Source organism: Vespa crabro, chromosome 11, assembly GCF_910589235.1.
Source record: "Vespa crabro chromosome 11, iyVesCrab1.2, whole genome shotgun sequence".
NCBI lineage: Eukaryota > Metazoa > Arthropoda > Insecta > Hymenoptera > Vespidae > Vespa > Vespa crabro.
Window position 1 is genome coordinate 2599329 of NC_060965.1, and position 16681 is coordinate 2616009.

Consider the following 16681-nt stretch of genomic DNA (forward strand, 5'->3'; position numbering starts at 1 on the left):
GTTCGTGGCGTTTTAACGTAAACGATCTCACGGGTCCTGAGTCAAGAGAAAGAAAGGATTTCGTTCGACCGTTCAAAAATCAGATAAAACATTGGGTTTAATACCCGCATGCAATAGCGATCTCGATCTTAACGTTTCTTACGTAGCACTGGGAAGACGAAGAGAGAGAGAGAGAGAGAGAGAGAGAGAGAGAGAGAGAGAGAGAGAGAGAGACAAAGACAAAGACAAAGACAAAGAGACAAAGGTACCAAAATTGGATCTTTCGATTCTGTCTGTTTTATTCTTGTTTTCTTTTTTTTTTTTTTTGCTCTTTCTGTTTCTCCAAAAAGAAAAGAAAAAAAGGAGAAGAAATAAAAAAAAAAAGAAAAAAAAAAAGAGAAAAAGAATTGGTGGCAATACGATCGCAACCACAGGATTTAACCAGACTCTTTCTCTTCTTCTTGCTACGTTTCCCGTTCTCTCCCTACTTCTGCTCCAATCTCCGCCCTCCCACCCTTCTCCTCGCCACGCTTTGAATGTCACACTAACGAGTTCGGCCGGTAAATTATTTTGTAAAGGGGCGTTTTACACGCCTCAGCATGGCACACGAGTTATAATTTCCGCAATGGCGACTTTATAGAACTGGTCGGTCTGTTGCTTCGGTAACGCAAATATGCGCTCTAAACGTTAGCCGTAAACCGTAATCAATTCCGCGTTTGGTGTCGGTATAAGCACCGAACGGCTTAAGAGACGATGAAAAAGAAGATGGAACTTGGTTCGTGAGCCTTTTGAAATACCACAGATTGGTTTCGAGTGTAAAACTTTTACGTTATGCGATGTATTTTTATGAAACAGGATTTATAATTAAGTGTATAATTTGTGGATTAGAAACATGAACGAAATAACTTGAGTGAGTTAATCAAAGGTATATTGTATGAACTTTGATAAATTTGTTCGCGGTCAATGGTACCTTAAATAAACTATTCATTTCAAATATATAACATATCGATGTAATAAATAAAATTTTCTTCATTTTGAGTTTTACAAAAGAATAAATTGAATATCCATGGTAACCTGTAACTGAAATAATTTAGATTGAATTTTCTTTTCTTTTTCTTTTTTCCCTTTCCCCCATTAGATTCACCAAAACGCGACGGATTAATTTAAAGGAAGATGAAACGAGAAGGATCGAGGAGTATCATTTAACGAGCCGCGAACCCGTTTTTCTTTCGGATGAACGTCGTCGGGCAACTCGTCGCTCTCATCTTTGCTCGTTCTGTCTTTGCTCCGGTTGGAAAGGCAATTAGCAACGACGCTCAAGCGGCATCTTTGATCGTTCTTTATCGTTCAAAGAGGAGACAGTCGTGGATTCATTAATTCAATATCAACGTAGTCGCTCTCGCTGGGTTTACGTGTGCCTTAATGGAACGTAAATCGCGTGAACGATTAATAAAGGCCGGTGTAGCGAATTAATGGTGCCGAACGCGCGAAATGTATTTTCTCGCTTTAACGAGCACGACGATCGAAGTAAGTACCGTATCGTATACACCTTTTCGATGTTTCCCCTCCCCGTAAATCTGTGATTTAACGTAATATCATAACATGCCTGCGATATATCAGCATCCTTTGTTATAACATATAACCTGATGTCTTCTTTTCTTTTTCTTTTCTTTTTTTTCAGTTGCCAGATAATCTGGCTTGAAGGGGGGAAAAAAAGGAAAAACAAAAGATATTATCTTCATTAACTCTTTAAGTACAAGTAGATCAAGATATTAAGTTCGTGTTAAGAGCATACATTCGAACATATAAAAAGAAAAGAAAAGAAAAAAAAAAAAGGACTTGTCCAATTAACTCCTTACATCTGAATCTTAAGGTAACAAGTATTAAGTCTTTCAGAGAAAAGTTGAAAAGAGAGATAGCATGTTCGATGTAGTATGTCGTTACATTTGATAAGGGGATGGAAATAACGTATATAAAGGAGTGAGGTTAATTAGTGTGACGGCGAGGGGAGGCAAATTGGAATGTCGGAGTCTGAGAGAGGATAAGAAAAAGAAAGAGTTAGAGACAAAAGAGGAAAAAGCGAAAGAAAGAGGAGTCCTTTCTTTTTTCTTCTTTGAGAGAGAGAGAGAGAGAGAGAGAGAGAGAGAGAGAGAGAGAGAAATTAGCATGCAGGAGCCAACGTCCGGTCGTATACGCCGCGTGCGTTAAGTAAAACATTGAGGAGGATAAAGAGGAGTAAGAGGTAAAGGGAAGGTCAGTCGCGTGGCGGTACGTTCACCAACTTCGAAACGGTAGAAAGAGAAGAGAATGGGCCTCCAACACGAAGCAATAGTTACCCTTTAATGCATGCGGGTGTCCTTTGTGCCTTTGGCTACTGTCCTCTTCCATCTCTCTCATTCTGGTTACACCTCAAATCCTTGGACCCTTTTCGTATTGGTGTCTCTATCTAGGGATGGTTCCTCTCACATACAAAAATACAAAGTAGAGGGACGTCCAGGCTACGCGTGCCGATTCCTATACCAAAAAAGAGAGAAAGAGAGAAGATCTGTTTGTGTGTGTGTGTGTGTGTGTGTGTCATGGTAGTAGAGAATATTGTACAGAGAGGAGAGAGGGATCCCAGGTATCGTCTACGGACTTCGTCGTAGGAGGTGGAAACCACCGTCATGACAAACGCCATGTAACGATGGACACAGAAGAGCCACCCTTCATTTCGTATTCCATTTCACTCTCCTATTCTCTTTTACCTCGCTCATCGTCCTTTGTTCGAATTTCCTATAGCGGTGCTAGCCTTACCACTTTTATTTCACTAAAACTTTTTTTTCTTATTTCGATGTTAAAGCGTGGATTAATGATGACCATCGTCCCTTTTCTTTCTTTCTTTCTTTTTTTTTTTTTTTTTTTTTTATCTTTTTCTCTCTCTTTCTCTCTCTCTCTCTCTCTATTTTTTTCTCCCCTTATGATCATACGTATCGTACTAGTTTCTCATGGCTAAAAGATTTGATAGGTTAGTCAATTTACATAGTGAGAAGAACTATGTGTGAACAGGGTACTTCAATTTGAGTTCTCATACGCGTATAGAGTAGATAGGTTAATTTAATTCTCTCGTAGGATATTCGTATCACAGTGGAATTAACCGACGAATCTTCGAAATTGCTTTCACTTGCGAAGAATCTGCTCCCCAACAGGAGCGTGAAACATCACCGCTTTTTCCTCGAGGACAATGAATTATTTCGTCGGGGTGAACGTTTTCATTCGCTTCTCGTGCGTTCAGCGAGGCAAGAGGAAACGGTCGAGGCACAGAGAGAAAGAGATAGGGAGGAGGAGGAGGAGAAGGAGAAAGACGAGAGGAAGAGAGGACATACACCATACCCTTTCAACTCCGGATTTTACTCGGAGGTCGCGCTGAAATCGTCGCATAGTCGGACAGTTTTATCTTGCGGTTCAACCGGACGACTCCCTTTCTCAAGCTTATTTCCCACCCCCCCCCCTCCTCCATTATGCGCTTTGTACGATAGTGAAAGAGGATCTAGTAGATTGTAGAATACCCGAAAATTGCTAATACGGCTTGTTCTCATATGACCTAATCCTATTCTTTGAAAGAAGAATTTATAATTATTGCTTTGTCATTAATCACATCGAGATATGTAAATATTAAATATTTGTGATAAATAAGAAAAAATAAGAAATAATCGTAAAATAGTTTTTGGTATTTTATGTAAGTCAAGTATGGTGGAATGAGGTAGATAAAAGGAATCAATCAACAAACTGCTTACGAATTCAATTACGTCAGTATATAGACTCACTATCTTTCTTTGTACCTTTCTTTTTTACATCCATCAACGAAGATTAAAAAGATAAAAAGTACCTCTGTTTTTCTTTCTTTCTTTTCTCATGCTTCCTAAGCCGTACACGACGTTTCGGAAATCGATAGCTTACGACGAACGACGGCTTACCTGATGTGAAACTTTCAAGATCACGAAGCATTTGCAAAACGTTCGAGCGTTTGGGTACGATAAAGCGCTTGAAAGCAACGTCGTCGCCGTTTCGAAAGAGTCGCTCGATCGGAAGTAATCGACGCGACGTATCGATCCGATTTTCTACGACTTTTGTCAAACTGCGCGTGCAGTAAATTGGCCGACGTACTGCAACGAGTAGTACGATTTCAGGGCCATTGTTTTACGAGTAATTAACGTTCCCTCCGGCGTATCGACGACGAATTCGCTTGCCGGATTGAACTCAATTGTAAACCGAGCGGATTATTCGTTTATGTTTTGCTAAGAATAACCCGGGATCTATATCCCTTTACAACATCGGCTAATTAACACTGTGTGTTCGATAGGAAAATTGAATTATTTCATATCAGGCGTATCAATGAATGGATTAATTAGCTGAAATAAAGAATTTATGAAAGAAATAATAATGTGATAGATCGTTAGCAATCCATCGTCGTGACTTCTCATCACGAGACGGTTTATTATTATCCTGTCAAATCTTGACGTTCCGATAAATTATCTAGAGGTCAATCAATAGTAATTACTTTTTTAGTTCGAAAATGTCTCGTCTAAATAACAACCTGACCCTTGACTCTTCATTTTCAATGTTAATTTCAAAGTTTGCAAATAAAAGGTATAGGTTATGGGTCAAAACGTTGAACGACCTTGATCATTCATTCTTTTCCGTGTCATCGAGTAATCAAGGCGACAGACATTCCTATCTACCTCCGTTGCTTTTTCATCAACTATCGAAAGTTTCGCTTGACATTATTCGGAGTCAGAATGAACGCGCTTTTACGAATAGCAGTACCGTCCTCTTCACGCTCGATCAGTTTCTATCTTTCATCGCGATCACAAGCTGTGGAGATAGCGAGGAAAGAGAGAAGAAGAAAACGAACAGAAAAAGGAGGAAGCGGAAGCGGAGGAGCGTTAAGCCCTTGAAGGGGCTGGGCTACCCCTGTTCAAATAATAAGTCCGAATGGAAGTTGGATTCCGGTGCAATTGCCCGGGGCAATTTCAGCGCGAGTCGCAATATCCCAGCCTTCGTTCTCTCTCTTTCTCTCGCTCTTTCTGTTCCTCTTTCACTCACGCACTCACTCACTCACTCACTCATTTTCTCTCTCTCTCTCTCTCTCTCTTTCTCTTTTTCTCTCTTTCTGTCTCTCTTTACCTCTTTTACCAAGAACCAACGCTATGGCAAAGAACTCGAAAAGCTTTCCATTTCACTCCCTCTTTCACTCGATGTCTCTGATATCTCTCCTTTTGCCAAGCTTTCGAGATCTTTAATCGTTTTAACTGCTTTTTGCAACGACCACTGCGAACGATTTCGGTGAACGAAACGGAAGAAATGTGGAAGAGAAAAAGTGTATATTTCTGTTTCTTCCTACCACGATGCATTTCGTGTTTAAAAAGAATCCAACGAGCGCCCACGAAAGAGAGAGAGAGAGAAAGAGAGAGAGAGAGAGAGAGAGAGAGAGAATGAATGAATGGGGAGTTGTCATTGTCCGTCGTATCGCGAAAGGAAGAAGCGTGTTTTATCCCTCAACGGAAAGGACTCTGTGCAAGATCGCGTCTCGCCTTCTTTTCACTTTGCTCGAGAAAAAGGGAGAACGGTGAAGCGAGCCGCTGCTCGTTATTACACCGTGGAACCCTCTAGAAAAGCTCTTCCTAAAGTTTCTACACCCTCGTCCAGTACTCCGTGATGTCCCATTGTCTGATCGTGCCGAGCAGTGAATGGAAACGAAAAAGTCAAGAAGGAAGAGTCATGCTACTTCTAAAAGTGTTCAGCGACCTAGCACGTTGACTTTAACGTGAATAAGTACACGGTGCATATTTAACAGGCGTTTATTTAGGTGTCTCAGGTAAGGAAACTTTACAAAACGAATACGGTTAGATGCAACATAATAAAGATTGTCCTTCATTTCAACATTTCATTTTAAGTTATAAACGTTAGGAACAAGAGACATTTTTAAAGCTTTCTGACAAAAACTTTATTTTTTTTTTATTGGTACGTCATCGTATATTTAAAAAAATATCTGTCTGTCGAATCAAAAAATTTTCTCAATGTCAAAATCAATGTGCAAAAGATCGTAGTAGGTGGTCGAGAAGAAAACAGAACACCTGTGAAGCTGACAGAAGACTTGTTAGAGTTGATCAGCTACTCATTCTTGTACCTGTAGTCCTATCCCGGGGTGAAGAGATCAAACGGATATCTAAGATAATCCACTTACTGGAAGTAGGCAGGCTAAGGAAGTAAAAGAGGGTGAGATTGAAAGAGATAGAGAGAGAGAGAGCGAGAGAGAGAGAGAGAGAGAGAGAGAGAGATGTGATGCGGAAGGATAATAGGGTCTCCCGCGGAGAGGGATTTGAAACGCGCAAATGGCGCTCTATGCCGAAACTCGGCGAAGCATGAGCTCGCATTGGCCGCTTGGAATAAACCGTAAGAAGGAGTTTTTATTTTCTTCCTTTCCTTCTTCCTTCCACTCTCGTCTTTTTTTTTCTCCTGTAGTCCCTCTCACCCACCTCCTAAAAAATCGTTGATTCCCAAAAGTCAGAAAGAACAGACTGTATGGGTCCAAAGGCCCCGGGGGCTTTTAACAATGGCGTTGAAACGCCTCTCGATTCTACCTTATTTGGTCCTTTCAGCTGCACCGAATTATAAACGAGCCAACGGTTTTCTTCGCGGCACGTAGTACCTATACCACGGGAAATCTCTTTACCGTTCTTAAAGGCTGCTTATTAATTCGCAGCGTGCTTTCTTTGTCCTCTATCGAGCGCAGGCGGACATCGGGGGATAGAGAAATGGATCCTAGTCGAGAGAGCGTGACTCAGTTATACTCGGTTATACTTGGTTATACTTGGTTATACCTACCTAGAGATCACGAGTTAGGTTGATATCGAGATAGGGGGAGGAATATTCGTGATCGAAACGATTCCACGCCGATTGGACCCGCCATGTTTTCATATCACGAACGTGCAAGATCGCCATAACGTAGGTACCGTTCGTATCGAATCGGTTCGCTCCAAAAATCGTGATGGGATCTCTTGCGGCTAAAGAGAAATGGAAATCAGTTTGGTCGGACTTCGAATAGAAACGATAATCATAAATAGTTATTTTAGTTATCTTATTTGTATGTTATGCTAAAGGAGGATAAGAATATATTTTCTTTATTCTCAACTTTGCATGATAATTCTTAAAGTTATCGTTCATTCATACGAACTATTAATAATATTGATAATCCTTTTTCGCTTCGAATGAATCATTTTTAATGAGAATTTCCTCGTTATAATGTCTACTTTTAGTAAAGATTTTTTTTTCTTTCTTTTTTTCTTTTCTTTTTTTTTTTTTTTTTTTTTTTAATATTTCCGTAATCATAAGTTAGTGGATATTACAGGATTACCATCTACATAAAAATCATTTCTTAGAGAAGTATACGAGTTATCTCAAATCCAATGTCCATCTAAATGTTCATGAGAAGCAAAGAGCATGTTACTGCGTTTTCATTCAAAATAGAGATAAAAACGAACTAGAGTTTCAGTCTCTACTCAGAAACTAAAGCAACGTGATTTCTATCGATCTAAGGATAAACGTTTCCACTCCGCAGTTAAATTCCAGTCTTGTCTCCATACGTAGTTTAAACGATAGAAATCCAAGTTTACTCTTTCTCTCTCACTCTCCCCCTCTCTCTTTCTCTTTCTCTTTATCTTCCATTTACGATCGTAGCATCAGTTCTCGATCGTCGTAGAAGGAAATCTTACGTTTCAAGTTAAAGTTCAAGAAAAGAGTCGTTGTACAGGGCAACGATTTTATCGACAAATGTGTAACGAGAGCAAAAGAAGATACAGAAGTTTTTCTCATGGGATATCCCTCTCTTTTTCTCTCTCTCTCTCTCTCTCTCTCTCTCTCTCTCTTCTCCCCCTTTCATTTTCTCTTTCTCTCATTCTGATTCGAAGAGAGCTAAAGACTCTAATGCTCCCCGAAGTGTGTCTAACATCCCAAGCCAGCTCTGCAAAATCGAAGGGTCCACGAAGAGATTTCCAAAGCCGCGTGTACATTTGTATGTGTATGTATGTATTATGTGTAGATATATATATGTGTGTGTATGTGTGTGTGTGTGTGTATGTGTGTATACACTGAAGGATACGCATAGGTACTCGACGAGTAGGCAGCATCTGCCTTTGAATAGATGAAGATCCATGAAAAGCATACCCCGTGAATCGAGTCGATATGGGATCCCTGAGCTATTATTAGAATTAAAGCGAGCGTAGCATCTAGTTCTGTCCTCGTTTAGTCCACTTTTCTTTTTTTTTTTTTTTTTTATTCTTCTTCCGTCCTGTTCGTTGTACACACGACCTTCGGAATCAGTCTACAAGGCACGATGACGTACACCTTGATCCCTAAGGCTAGGTTCGTCGATTGAAAATCGCTGATACATAAAGTGCTACAAAAAAAAAACTAATGTTTTCTTTTTCTTTTTTATGAGAGCTTAACTTAAAAAAAAAAGAAAAAAAAACAAAAAACAAAAGAGATCTCTTGAGATATTTTTATAAATATAAGATCAGCTCGACGATGTACTTGTATTAATTTTGTCTAAGTAGCTTATCTTGATTTTTTTTTTTTTTTACCTACTAATAGAATCATTCGTTATTTCTTTGTTTACAATATCAAAATTAGATCTATCACATTTGGCATCGGATTATTTTGTGTATTTTGCGTTAAAAAGTATTTTAAGCGCAAGAACAAAATTTTCACGTTTCAAACGAGGTCATGAATAATAGCAGACCTGTTCTAGTTCAATTTTGTCGGTGCGTGATTTTGCTTGTATCGAATTGTTCTGTCAACGACGGCGAAACAAGTTGAAGCTCGTTTAAACTCGTGCGGTTGAACGCAGCTTGCGTCGAAATGACGTCGAAATTCTGAGTCCATTATCAAAGTCTGAGCGAGCCGAACCCGTATTCGATGCCGTGCGGCACAGTGTTACTCGAAAATTAACTGTGGCCTGCTTGGATGCGGTTTCACGGTAGGAATTCTATGTAAACAGCCTTCGATCCGTCTCTCTACGAAGCTGCAAGGAAAGAGGATAGAAGAGCGAGATCCAATGCGTTGTGTTGGAGACTGACAGGGAGAGTACGAGGGACATTTGGTCGAGTCGTTAGCGGAAATTAATATTATCAGTTCGATAGGATGGAATGGGAATATCAATTGATACAATTTCGTCGTTGCATTTAATGAATTCTTAACGAACGGATCGATAGCTTGACTTAATCTTTTTTACATCTTGTCTTTTAAAATTTTAATATCATCATTGAGACTCGAACAATTTACTACAATGAACAATTGTTCTTATATTTGGTTATTAAACAGTCTAGAGCTCTGACTATTTATTTTGAACAAATTACGATACTAATTAGTTTGACAATGACATTATTAAAAAAATTTTACTTATTTTCAAACGAAAAAAAAGGTGAGATATTGTGAGCCCAAAATGATTAGTAGTTTTAGAATTGTATGGTTATAAGAAAGAAAGAAAGATGCATCAAATAGCAAAACCGATAGAACTACGTTTCTCTAACGATGATGGATGTTCTTGTTTATCACCGTCCATGAAATGACCATTATACGGAAGATGAATTATTTTACGGAAGTAGGAATGTTCCTTCCTTCTTGACGAAGTATTTTTAGCCTGAGTCCCGAGTTTAGCCGACGCTTACTTTGTTTCATGTACTAACTCATGAGGAGAAAACTATTACTGTCCTTCTCTCTCTCTCTCTCTCTCTCTCTCTCTCTCTCTCTCTCTCTCTCTCTTTCTCTTTCCCTCTCTTTCTCTCTCTCTCTTTCTCTCTTTCGCACATACTTTCTCTCTGTCTCTCTCTGTCTGTCTCTCATTCAACGAACCGTGCAATTGCTTCACTGCTACATGCCATCAGCCTACAGATTATTGGCACTTTGATTAGTTCGAAACAACGTTACTCGGCCGCAATTTTAATAAGCTATCGCGCACTCCAATTATCCGGCGTATCGAGCTTGAAGTTATGAGCGTTGCTGGACGGCTGACAAAATCGTCGACGGAAATGAACGATATTAATACAATACCACTGGCAGAGGGCATATGAATTGATACAGGCTAGCCACTCGACGAATCGTTCACGACATTTTGCACCCTTCCTTCTCTTCGTCCCCCTACCCTCCGATAAGTCCCTCTATTCCAGCTTTTCGAAGGAGGGAGATGAATGTACCAGCAGGCTCGTTCGTAACAACGAGCTCGATTTCGAGTTCACAGTACTTTCTTCTTTCTTCCAACCGCGCGTCCCGGCAGCTGTCCCATTTAATAGAGCAATAAAGAAGCGAGTGTAACTTTGATTTATGCCACAGCCATTATTTAACAGTACCGAACTTTACGTCATATCGAAGCGTATGTTGCTTATAATTTCGAACCTTCGATATCCTCTTTTTTATCTTTTTTTTTTTTTCTTCGATCCGTCGAATGACAATGCTCCCTGGCGTCCCGATTCTTCCTTCTTCTTTTTTCTTTTTTTTTTTTTCTCTATTCTTTTCCGTTCTCTTCTCCCTTTAGGTTTCAACCTCTCAGTGGTCTTTCATAAAACGATCGAACCATTCGGCACGGTTGGACTAACGCGCTACCGTAAAAAAAAGATCGTGTAAGAAATCGTCGATCATAAATATAAGAGTATACATGGCTATGTATATAGGAGTATAAGTTGATACTTTATACAATATATTTATGACATGGAATATATTCTAAAAGTGGATAACTCCATAGACGAAGAATATTTTCAGAATATTTTCGATTTTCTTACCATCTTGTCGAGTCAGCTCGATAGGATAGAATAGGGTAGGATAGGGTAGGATAGGATAGGATAGGATAGAATAGGTTTGCACGATGTTTAAAGGGAAAACTCCTTTGGTGGATTTGGTGTTTCTATAAATATGTGACGAGCATTTGGTCGATGTTTCGGTAAAAGAAGTTTGGTCTGTTAATGATCCACTTGACGGCTCCTTAACGTTTCTCGATCGTAAAGTTGGTTCGTTCGTTAGAAATAACATTTCTGAGAAAGCAAATATAATGTCATCATTGTTTAAATAAACCATCCTTAAGGCAAACTTATATGTAATAACACGTAGAGAAAAGAGCGCGGACGTTGGCCAATAACGAGGAAGTCTTTAAACAAGCAGCTAAAATCCGTCAATGAGATGAGAAACCATGTCTTATAACTATAGATGTCTAAAGTTTTAAGTACCGATTAAAGTAGCAAAACAAAACAAAATAAAAAAAAAAAAGAGAAAAAAAGAAAAAAAAAAGAAAAAATAAAAAAAGAGAAAAAATAATTACAAGAACCTTAACGAGCTTTTAATCGATCCTTTCGATCTATTTATCGCTATTCGTTTAGCATTCTTGTATCGGTTCTTGAACGTCCTGAACGAAGAACTTTCCCTATACAGGTTGTTTTCTTCCTTCATCCGGTCTCTCTCTCTCTCTCTCTCTCTCTCCCTCTCTCTCTCTCACTCTCTTTCTCTCGGCTCGTTTACACGCTGGCGCCACTCTTGGAGAGATCGCCCGAGACACGACCTACTCGTGGAAGCGCACTTGTACGTGCCTATCTGTATGTTTGTGTGTCTTACCAAGTGCCTCGAACTACTCGGTCAAGTGTACGTCGATGAGAGAATGAGATAAACTCGAGAGAAGCACAAGAAACAAATCGATCACTAACACGCTAACAACGTGTATTTTAAATAGGTATACAAACTCATACACCATAAGAATCATTTCAAATCATTAATCACGAATGAACCGTATTTTTTGACTAAGTCAAAATGTTGATAGAGCCTAAGTAGCCCGAGAAATAAATTGGCTTGGTATAATCCCATATTTGACGTTATGTCATCACGAAATATTCCTGTTTGGTGATAGTTCGCACGATTATTGCGCCATTTGAATTCGTAATAGTCTGGTAATTTGAAGGTTTCGCTTGCTCAGCTGCAATCGATCGGAAGGGGATGAGACTAGGTAGGAAACGAGGATGGGGTAGAATGTTCACGATATATCAAAAGCATCCCTCTTTCAAGTATATTTGTTAAAACCGAGTGTAGAAAATAAAACTTCGGATAATTAATCGTTGCCTTTCTAATCTTCGTTCTTTTTAAATATTTTATTATTTTCCGAGCAATCGATCTTTCCTAAGTAAGGTCGTTAGAGCGTATAGTTGTTGGACAAATTTATAAGATAAGAGGATAAAAAAAAAACAAAAAAAAAAAGAAACAAAAAAAAAAGAACCGTGCCTTCTGTTTTCCTCTGTTCACAGAGGGAACCGTATGGGCAAAATGCAAAGTGCACTTTTACAAGAGGGTCGATCATCCCTTATTATTTGCTCTCGCATTATGAGCTTTCATATAAAAAGAGACTGAGGGATGAGGAATTGAAGAGAAGGTAGACGTTAGTTAGGGGAGACCGGTACCCAATGATGATGGTTAATTAAACATGCATTGTGTGCGAACGAATTTAATTAGCCTTATGCGTAATCTTCGTCGACTCGCATAGGTTTCAAATGGAAATTCGAGTAGTACGGGAGACTCTTCTGGACTAGCGTACAAACTGGACTTCATCGGTCGAGCAGTAACATTGTACTTGTTTCATTAGACGATTGTTTCCGCTGCTAAAAGCGTATCGTCGTCTGTACGAAATGTTTTGTAGCGCTTTCTATGGAAAATATCATTTCATGGGATGATTGAGCGAGACAATGAGAGAATTGAATGAGAAAAATTTGCGCGTTCAGTGAAACGAACCAATTTTTCGCGTTTTGAATTTCCAGAAGAAATCGATTTTATTCACGTTGAATCTTCGTGAATGAACTAACATCCATTTAATACAAACGGCAGACATTTAATCGTACTTTTTCGATATTTAAAAACATCATCGTCGTAATTGTTTAACTTTTCCTATCGTTTGCTTTTACATAATAAAATAATTGAAAATCTGAACACGTATCAGTCACGCTTCCTGAGTCTACGCCGTTCGTTCGCAACAATGCATTTCTATTCCACGATGACACGTGCCAGCCTGCTTGAGTTTATTCCAATCGAACGCATTAAATCGCGATACAAATGGCGAAATAACATTGGCGAAAGGTGAATTTCGTTGAATCCACTGGAATTCCGATCGTCAAGCAGACATTATGTCACGTCAGCGCTTTAACGTCGATTTAAACGAATTCGATTTTCGCATTCGCGTCACGTATCGGCCACGCTTCCTGACGAAAAGAAAAACGACGAAAACAAAGGAGGTAAGAAGAAAGATCTTTTTCTATATTCTTCTTCTTCCTTTTTTTTCCTCCTGTTTTTTATCTTCTCTCTTTCTTCTTTTTTTCTGTTTTTTTTTTTTTTTTTTTTTTTTTTTTTTTATTACTATTCTCCTTCTTCCTTTTCTTTTTCTTTTTCTATAATACCATGACGTATATACGCGCACGCCGTACAGCGAGCACGTGCCGACCGTTATGACTTCCTTGGCAGCCAAATTTAATTTACAGCGCTCGCCCGCGGTGCTCAATTTTCGACTCCTCCCCTTTACTTCTCTACCCTTTCCTTCCCCTCTTCTTTTTCTTCTTCTTCTTATTCTTCGTAGTAGTTGTCGTTCGCGGGAACGACTTCCTCTTTTTCGTACGTCGCCTAAGTGCCCCGTTCTTCGAACTTCTTTTTTTGTCCCTCTGCCAAGTAGATTGCCTTTATGATCACGTCAAGAATTTGCATCCGTATCAAGAATCTTACTTCAACCAAGTGACGTTGACGTTGACGAATTTGAACTTCCTGATTTTGAAGAATTAATTTATTGATATGATAATCAAATGATTCTGGAGTCTGATGAAATGATAATAGAATTTTAATAATGTATTCTTTAAATGTCTCCCAAGTAGACATATTAATTGATAAAATTATTAACTAGCTCGTTAACATTCAAAATTGAAATAATCGGAGTTTCAGGGCTATCACAGTAATATTTAAATGTGAACGACCGATCGCAAGATATTCATCAGTTGGGTTCGGCAAGGGGATGGTTCAGACGATCGCTCGCGTGCGTCTGGGGGCCAAGTTAGACTGTAAACGTAGCCACGGAGTCGTTCGAGCGTACCCTCGACCGGTTCCGTATACCCAGGATCGATTTCCAATAATCGGAAAGCGAACACTGCTATCGAGGATTACTCGTGATCACTAACAGGAAAGAAGTTAGGTAAAGGAGCTAGACAAACTACATTGATACGTCAATTAGTTCTTGTTTTTAATTAAGGACAGGTACCTGCGTCAATTTATTTTGAAGTCAATTCTGTTTTTGTCAAAGGTACGAATAAAAAATTGATCAAAGTCAATGATAAGAATGTAAAAAAAAAAAAAGAAAAGTAAAAAAGAAAAAAAGAAAAAAGAAAGATGAATATCTTTCAATTTTTCTATCGTAGTCTGAATCATTTTTGCAAATATGAAACATTGCTACTTGTTATGTTTGATATTCAACAAAACAAGGGATACGAAGAATGTCAACAAAACAGTCGCGGTTTCATGTCACGAACGACAAGAGTCAAACGTTTGTTTATCGATGCTTGTGCAAGCACGCTTTCCCAGCCAAGTCGAAACGACTTCATTCAACCGGGCTCTGTCTAGGATAGTGTATCGTGCCCATATGTTTCGTGCACATAATGGAAATGGCCTTTCGCGTTTCTCTTCTCTCCAGCTTTATCTCTCTTTAACTCATGTTAACCATTTCGTTCTAAATAATGATCCTTCGCGGAAACAGAATTATATTTAATGGCTATTTGCACTACGCTCATCGTATTAAAAGTAAATATTTGTTTGTATTTTATTTCTATGTATTTAACCATTATAACCAATGATACGTCGGAGACCATTATTCATTTAGTACAAATAACGGGTAAAGGGAGTACAATTCTTTTAGCCAGAAGGTTTTAACCGAGTTGATGCGACAAGTGCTGATAGTGTGTTCACTCAAGTTTTATTACTCTCTCTCTCTCTCTCTATATATATATATATATATATATATATATATATATCCCCTCTCTCTCTATTTCTCTCTCTGTTTCTCCCTCCACTTTCACGAACAGATCCAACGATACAAGCGTGCCCTTAACGACGTGCCATGGATCGATTTCCAATAATCAGAAACCGAACACCGCCGACGAGTTGCTCCGCAATCAGAAAAATGTCGAGAGAGAGAGAAAGAAGAGGAAAAAGAAAGAAAAATGTGAAGCATATGAAAGTCGGCTGTTTGAAAGATCCGCCATATTTATTCTTGCTTGCGACGCAAAAGAAATGCGAGCTCGATTCGAAAATTCACGGGCTAGTGAGCCACGTCATATTTATATTCAGAAAATTCAAAAGTTTCAGTACGATTCGTGGCTTTAATGAAAAGTCATTCGAGTCCGTTTGTTACGTCGTAGAAAGTATAAAAAATATTTTTCATAACTGAGAAACTAGAGAATAATATGTCATTTTGTTTTTAGAAACATAGATTTTATCCTTTATCCCTTAAATTATCTTAGAAAAATCAATAATCATAATTTTATCGTAATTATCTTACAGGAAGATAACGCGTGATTTTTTTTTTTTTCTATTCGATCCGAAAGAGAAAATTTCGAGGAGATGTATCGTAATGTTTGAGTATTCGCTTGGTGCCGTCCATTAATATACGTAGATTAAAGAGAAGCTAATGCTTCTGACTTTTCGAACGGGAACGTTATCGCGAAGTATGAAACAGCGTCGACATTAAAGAGCGGCTTGTTCGTAATTTATCGTTTATTGCTTTTTATTTACATCGATCGACCGGCACATTTATCAGTCTAAAATGTACTTAAAAAGGTTCGCAAAAAGCGATAGAGAAAAGGGAGAAAGAGTAGAGAGATTTTACTGACCAGTACGGATGGCTTTACGAGTGGAGTATGTTATTTACGATCGGATTGATTCAGCTAAGCGCAAATGTGTGTATACCTACTCGTCCGTTCGCTCGAGCGCGCACTTTCTCGAGATGTATTCTTCCGCATTTGAATCACGAATCTCGGCGCCGTCGTCGATTCTTCGACGATTCGAGGAGTGCCAGCCAGTGTGGTTCATAAAATTGTTCGATGCAGAGAAACAAACTTGAACGACTATATGTACGATTCCGTTACCTGTATACGTTTCTGATCAGCATGCCAGTTTATTCTTTCAAGAATGAAAATTCAATAATCAAATGTCAGATTTAATATAAACACAAACAATAGTTGTTTCATCGTATAATTATATCATTATAATGTGCGAACAAAAATATCAATTAAAAAATTAACCATTGAAGTATATAATAACAATTATTGATCTTCATTCATTTCTGCATAAATTTATTTACGAAACGTGATAGACTCCGGGCCAACCTTCTCGATTTCTCAAAAGTAAATCGAATCTATCAAGACGATCGAGTACTTTCTCGAAGGATTTTGAGAACGAGGCGGAATAATCGAGACGACGTTGCTCCTCACGTGCATGTGTGCAATGCGGCTGAAATTCGACTCTCCAGCATAATATGATCTTCGACGCGCTCATTGACTTCGAAGGGCCATCAAAGAATGTTTCAAGGCTCGTCTTGTTGAGAAATATACGCTCTCTACCAACAAACCGTTTCATGTTTTCTTTATCATTATTTTAATGTTAATGCATA

The 16681-nt window shown here is 38.7% G+C and overlaps 1 protein-coding gene across 5 annotated transcripts in view; it reads left to right on the forward strand.

The window, feature by feature from the left end:
• LOC124428262 (discoidin domain-containing receptor 2-like) overlaps nucleotides 1–16681 on the forward strand; it is an 85955-nt gene that overhangs the window by 7666 nt on the left and 61608 nt on the right. Inside the window, exon 2 of one of the 5 annotated variants that reach the window (XM_046972157.1) lies at nucleotides 1118–1506. The exons of the other annotated variants lie outside the window; for them this stretch is intronic. The gene's annotated coding sequence lies outside the window, so the exon portion shown is untranslated. The remainder of the gene's footprint in view (nucleotides 1–1117; nucleotides 1507–16681) is intronic. 5 annotated transcript variants of the gene reach the window in all.